The 6,562-nt window shown below is 44.1% G+C and overlaps 1 long non-coding RNA gene across 1 annotated transcript in view; it reads right to left on the minus strand.

The window, feature by feature from the left end:
* LOC125965104 (uncharacterized) overlaps positions 1-1,860 on the minus strand; it is a 334,184-nt gene extending 332,324 nt beyond the window's left edge. Inside the window, exon 1 of the long non-coding RNA XR_007478612.1 lies at positions 1,771-1,860. This is a non-coding gene — a long non-coding RNA (uncharacterized LOC125965104). The remainder of the gene's footprint in view (positions 1-1,770) is intronic.
* Between the last annotated feature and the right edge of the window lie 4,702 nt (positions 1,861-6,562).

A 6,562-nucleotide genomic window follows, 5' to 3' on the forward strand; every position in this document is an offset into this window, starting at 1 on the left:
AGGCCTCTGAACTACCAAGCCAATAAAGGATAGAAGTTGTCCAAGAAAAAGCTCAAATATCACAGACTGCGGTGACCTGCCTGGGCTTCATTCTCACAGAAGGTCGGAGAAGCCCATCCCAGGAAAGGGAAGAAACCATTTTCAGCCTTACCCCTTTCTAAAACTAGAAGACAGCTTAGGGGTTCCTGGGGAGGCCAGGGTTTGCTGCTTCTGGATCCCTAACTACAGTCTACTAGCTGGGCCTCTATATGAAACACTGAAAGGAAAAGATGATGATCCTTTTGAATAGAATCCAGAAGTGGCCTTTCAAGAATGGAAAGAGCAGTCAATTCAGACCCTTGCCCTGGAACTCCCTAATTTAGCTAAACCCTTTGACCTTTACATTCCCAGTGAAAGGTGAATCGCCATTGGAGAATTAGTGCAAAAACTGGGACCACTTGAAATGGAACAATGCAAGAATGCCATCCAGGTAGGATAAACTACGGTCACCAAGGGGCTTGGCCCACTGCCACATCTGGCCAAGATACTGGCGGTATCTAAAAACCTGGAAATCAGCAGCCCAAAAGGCCACCTCCCTCCTAAGGGAAAAGGACCCCACGTGGTGATCCTAACCACCAACCATGCCCTGAAGTTGCAGGGTTCGCTCCGTGGGCACACCGACCTCGAGTGAGGAGGCCCTCCGACTCCAACATCCAGAGAGATAACCGGGGGCAACAGGGCACCATGACGACTCGTGTGAACATCACTTGACCTGGAGTTTCTCTCATAAAACAACAAGAGTGTGTCCCAAAAGAGGAGACTACTGCTTGCAGGACTTACTGCACCCAGAGGGGAGCTAATAATCTTGGCGGGGGAACCGTATATCACACTGTCACCATAGAAAAGCCTACAGACACCGTGATGATGGTGGCCAATAAGACCGGCTGGACTCCTGTTTACTTCAAAAGGCTGTTGACTCAGTGGCCATCATGGTCCTTGATCACCACTGACCCTGGACTGTCTGGGAGTTGAGCGGGCAGGGCTCTGACACCTGGTGCTGTTTGTACGTTAATTCAGGGGCCTAATTGAAGAAAGCACAGACTACTGGTCAGAGCATCTAGGCTGGCAGAAACAGTCAGCCTAAGGTGGCCGAACAAATGTGGGGTGGGGTGAAACTGGCCCCCACAGCGTCTCTGCACATCTCTTTCCTGGACCCTTAAAGGTCATTAGAATCTATAACACTTCCAATGCTGGTGCTCAGGCAGACGAGCAAGGAGGCAGGGGTCCTGGGGACAATCAACGTCATCTGGGGTCTGCTGGGGAGAAGTTCTGACCCTCGCCCCTGGGTATGAGGGCTCCCAACTCAGCACTCAGCAGTTACAGAAGAAGGGTCTGCACCCTCAGAACTCCAAGAATGAGGAACGGGACGAAAGGCAGAGGAGGGGTTTGTCCCCAGCAAAGCCCATTAAAAATCCCTGGGAGATAAAAATAGAATCTGGGCAATAAAGTCAAGTCTAACCTTTTTTATCCTTTGTGCTTTGTCTAATTTCACGTGCTCCTAGGGTCCCGCATGCAGAGGTTCCACACCCGGCACTTCAGACCAGATTTCCTAGTGCAGAATGGCTGGGTCGACACCTCAGCTCCTGGGGCCCAGTGCAGACTCCGCGATATAGAGCCTGAGCTGCAGCCAACCCAGCCCTTGAAAGCTCTGTCCCTTCCCTCCCACTGACTCTGACAGGATCTCTACACAGCAGCCCAGCCCACAGCCCATGGGGTAGTGCATGTTCTCACCTCTCCATTCTCTGATCAAAATATAAAGTTTCCTTTGCTTGTGAACCAAACTCAGTCTCGATCTGTTGGCCCCAATGACACTGGGCAGGGGGACACTTGTTGGGGTCCACTCTGGAGGATCAGTAACAGAAATTGAGACTATTGTAACTTCAATGAACAGATGTGTGAGCCAAACTGTAGTTAACATAGAACAGTGTATAAGGCTCGGTAAAATAAGATGTTTCTAACACTTCCATTTGATATTTCCATCACTTTATTATAAGCAGGTTCAGTGAAAAGGTTTGTCTTATTTGTCAGGTCAATATTAGAGAAACGAAGTGATTTCTTTCCAAGGATGTACATCTAATAATCTTGGTTAAAGCTTCAATCTTGTTTTAAATGCTTTTCCATTGAAAATGATACCTCTCTTTTAGCTCCCCCATTTCTGAGAAGTATAAAATCTTATAATTTATTATTACCAAAGGGGAAAGGTGGGAGGAGGGATAAATTAACAGTTTGGGATTAACACATACACACTGCTATGTATAAAATAGATCATCAACAAGGAACTACTGTATAGCACAGGGAACTACACTCAACATTTTGCAATAACCTATAAGGGGAAATAATCTGAAAAAGAATAGATTATTTTTATTGACATCATCTATCAATGACAGTTAAAGTGTAACCTAAGGGAAGCTGGTGGTGAGTGCTTCTGACCCTGAAGACTTCAGTCAGCTAAAGTTTGGACTCTGCCTACTTCCCAAGGCCCTTAATGAACATATGTGTAGCCGTAGCTTAAAAAATTCCCCAGTTTAGGTTTCGGGGAGACACTGATTTTGAAAAAGCCCTGGTGTTCTCCTTACATGAATGGGACTCTTCCTACTGCTTAAACATGTCTGTCACACTCAGAGGATGGTATACCGTCTGATCGGGAAGAGTTTGGAAAAGGCATCTCATCTCCTCATCTCCTGGTGCTCGGGTTCACCCCTCCAGCGTCTTTACTAACAGTCTCCCCACTTGGAGATGTCAGCACTGTCAACATCCTGTTGCGTACAGTTTGGAATTTGTCCAGAGGATGAAGCGGAAGGATGAGGAACAATGAGAGACAAGTCCTAGGTGTTCAGACAGGCACATGTCACTCTAATTTCCAATCAGGAAGACGAATTGACCAAAGGCTAGGGTTGCCCATGGAAACAGTATAGGGCTTGAGGAAATCCCGCTGCTTTGTGGCCAGTTCCCATAAACACAAGTTGAACAATGGAACTCAGGGGCAGTAAAATTCACAAAACTGCAGAGTTGAAAATATCCATCACTGAAAAATGTCTTGAGGAAAGTCAGAGAAAAGGACTTGTAAGCAAGGGAGAATGGCAGGAAAGGGATTTGAGGAGGTAGAAAGGACTCGCCATTAAGCACAAGAAAAGGAGCTGAACATTGCCAACATTGCAGTTGGCCAAAAAGGGTGTATGCGTTTTTTTCTGTATATATTCAAGAAAAGGGCATACACTTTTTTAGCCAACCAAACAGGTGGGCACTGGAAGTCAATACTACAAAAGATATCACTTCGCATCAGTCAGAAGAGCCATCCTCATAAAGCGTAAACAACAGAAATGCAGGACAGGGCAAGGAGAAGAGGGAGCCCTGTGAGACTTATAGTGGAAATGTATATTGCCAACGGCCATTCTGGAGAAGTGTATTGTGTTTACTAAAGCATCTAAAAATTGAGCTACAGAGCATAGGGCACTTGCACTCATGGGCGTATATCTTGGGAAAAACAAAAATCGAGAGGACACAGGCACCCCAATGTTTACCCCCTGTCTGTTTAAAAGATCCTCGACTAGGATATAACTTAAATGTCTCTGGAGAGAAAAAATGGATAGAGATGTGGTACTTAGGTAGAGTGGAATATTATTCAGCCTGGAAATCAATGAAATATGGCCAGTTGTAACAACTCCGGAGGAGTTACGTATGATCGTTCTAAGTGACATAATTCAAAAAGAAAAAGACACATATCATAAGATATCACTTAAAGGTGGAATCCAAAATGGCTACACATGAAATAAATTACAAAACAAAAACATAGTCAAATATGTAGAAAACACGCATAAGGCTGCTAAACGGGAAAGGTGGGGAGGGGTGAGGCATCATCCAGGAGGTTGAAATTAGCAAAGATACCATTCCAAATACCAAACTGATAATCAACAAGGCCTACACGGTAGCTAAAAGAACTGCACTCAGCACACTCAAGTCACCGGAAAAGAATATATACGACTGGTAAGGATCTGAAAAAGAATTTATTGATGTCTCTCTGTACGTGAATCAAGTGGATATACAGCAGCAAGAAACAGAGCTTTGAAAATCAGCTGTAACCAATATAGTAATAAATTGAAAAAAATAAATGACAGAGAGACAGAGAAAACCTCTTACAACTTTTCCTCGGGGACGGTGATGCAACATGGATTGAACACGTCTAGACCCACAGCAGGATGAGACATAAGGCTGGAAACTGTTCGCGCTAAGAGAAATGTGAGGTTGGGTGAGGAAATGCACACCCTTGAAAGTAATACTACCTGGTACCCATTCAATGGGTCCCAAATCTGCAGGTTCAAGGAATCTTCCTACAGCTAAAACATGCATGGAAAACCCAGAGGACTGTACACCATGTGATCGGGAGATGTGTCTAAAATGCAGCTCATTTATCCTCTCCTGGTGCTCCTGTTCACCATTCCAGCCACGTTACTTAGAATCTCCCCACTTGGAGAATCAGCACATTTCAACTTCTGTTTCACACATTTTGCAAATTGTGAGGAGGATGAACGGGAAGAGGGGGAACCAATGAGAGAATAGTTGTAGGGGTTTGGACGGGCACATATCACTCTAATTTCCCATTAAGAATAAGAATTGAAAAAAGGCTCAGCCCGCCTCGCCGGAGCCAAAATAAGGCCTGAAGCAACCCTGCAGCTTTGAGGCCAGCTCACAAAAGAGCAACTTAAAAAATGGAGCTCAGGGTCACTGCAATTCACAAACCTGCAGAGTTATAAATGAAAACTAACGTCCAAAAATATGTTGAGGTAAGGCAAAGAAGAGGATCTGAATGCAAGACAGAATTGCAAGAAACAGATTTCAAGAGATAGATTGGACTCGTCTTTAAAGCACATGACAAGCGGCAGAATTTCGACAATGATGCAGTTGGCCCAAAAGGGCGTATGCGTTTTTTCCTGATTATATCCAGGAAAAAACGCATACGCACTTTATGGGCAACGAAGCAAGCAAGCAATGCAAATGTGCACAACAAAGAAGTCTCATTTCCCACCGGTCAAAAGGGCCATCCTAAAAAATTGTAAAAACCAGAAATGCAGGACAGGCCATGGAGAACAGGGAGCCTTTATACGCTGATGGGCAGTGTGTGAACTGCCGAGAGCCACTCTGGAGAAGTGTATGGTGGTTCCTAAATCATCTAAAAAACAGAGCTACAGAGCATAGGACACTTCCAATCATGGGAGTATATCTAGGGAAGTCTAAAAGTCAACAAGACACAAGCACACCACAGTTTAGGGCTACTCTGTTTACAAGAACCTCAACTTCAGTACACCTTAAATATCCCAGGAAAGAGAACAATGGATAAAGAAAATGTGGTACTTATGTACAATGGAATATCTCTTCACCATGAAATCAATGTAATAAGGCTAGTAGAAGGATAAAGAGTGGATTTAGGTCCGATAATACTACTTGAAATAAGTCAAACAGAAAAAGAAACATATCATAAGATATCACCTATAGACGGAGGGTAAATATGGCTGCACAAGAAATGAATTACAGAACAGAACAGTGTCTCACATTTAGAAAACACACTTATGTCAGCTTAAGGGGAAAGGAGAGGTGGGGTGATGCATAAAACCAGAGTTTGAAATTAGCACAGATACCGTTCAATAAACCAAATAGGTAATAGAAAAGATCTACACCTTGCTCAATGAACTGGCCTCAACACACCCTATACACCGCAGAGAAATATATCTGAGTAATAAGAATCTTAAAACCCATGTATTGATATATCTCCATAAGGGAATCAAGTGTGTGCAGAGCGGCACAAACACAGCAGTGAAAATGAGCTAAACCCCATTATAGAAATAAATTTTAAAAATAAAATGCAGAAACAATGAAAGAGAGAAAAATTCTTACAAAATTTGCTCAGGGGCTGTGATGCAACCTGGATTGACCACATATAAACCCACAGCTGGATAAGACATAAGGCGGGACACTTGGGGCTGAGAGGATTGGTGAGCTTTGGTGAGCAACTGCCGAAAGTTTAATGCAATACTTCATGCTACACATTCCAAGGGTCCCAACACTCCAGGTTGAAGGGAATCTTCCTACAGCTAAACCATGCTTGGGAAACCCAGCGACTGGTATACCATATGATCGGGAAAGGTTTCTAAAACGCACCTCATTTTTCCTCACCTGGGACTCCGGATCGACATTCCAGCCGCTTTACTAACAACATCCCCACATGGAGAGTCAATGCCTTTAAGTTCTGGTATCGCACAGTCTGCAGTTAGTGCGGAGGATGAATGGGAATAGGGGGAACCAGTGAGAAACTAGCTGTAGCAGTTTCAATGGGCACATGTCACTCTAATTTCACATCAGTAAGAAGAATTAACCAAAGGCACAGCAAGGTGCCCCAGAAGAAGAATAGGGCCTGAAGGAATCCTGTGGTTATGAGGCAATATCACAAAAATAAGAGCTGAAAAATGGAGCTAAGGACCACTGCAATTCAAAAACCTGCAGAGTTATAAAGGCCAACTATTTTCAAAAA

This window comes from Orcinus orca, chromosome 1 (assembly GCF_937001465.1).
Source record: "Orcinus orca chromosome 1, mOrcOrc1.1, whole genome shotgun sequence".
Taxonomy (NCBI): domain Eukaryota; kingdom Metazoa; phylum Chordata; class Mammalia; order Artiodactyla; family Delphinidae; genus Orcinus; species Orcinus orca.